Source organism: Penaeus monodon, chromosome 28 (genome assembly GCF_015228065.2).
Source record: "Penaeus monodon isolate SGIC_2016 chromosome 28, NSTDA_Pmon_1, whole genome shotgun sequence".
Classification (NCBI taxonomy): Eukaryota; Metazoa; Arthropoda; class Malacostraca; order Decapoda; family Penaeidae; genus Penaeus; species Penaeus monodon.
The window spans coordinates 39,785,253-39,785,543 of NC_051413.1; positions in this window are offsets into that span (position 1 = coordinate 39,785,253).

Sequence of the window (291 nt, forward strand, 5' to 3'; positions counted from 1 at the left end):
TGGGGGGGGGGTTTTTTTTGGGGGAAAAAAAATTCCCCCCGGGGGGGGGGGGGGGCTTGCGTCCAAGGGCCAAAAAAAAGTTTTCGGGAAAATATTTTCTGGGATTACTTTTTTTTTGGGGGTTTTTTTGGTTTTTTAATATTTTCCCCTCCCTTTTTTTTGGGTATTTACTGGCTTGGGGGGAAAATAGATCGAAGGTGATAGATAAATTTACTATTGATATGATCAATTGAAAAAAAATAAAAAAGACGGATAGATAAAAAGACAGACATATAGATCAGGTGGATTGTC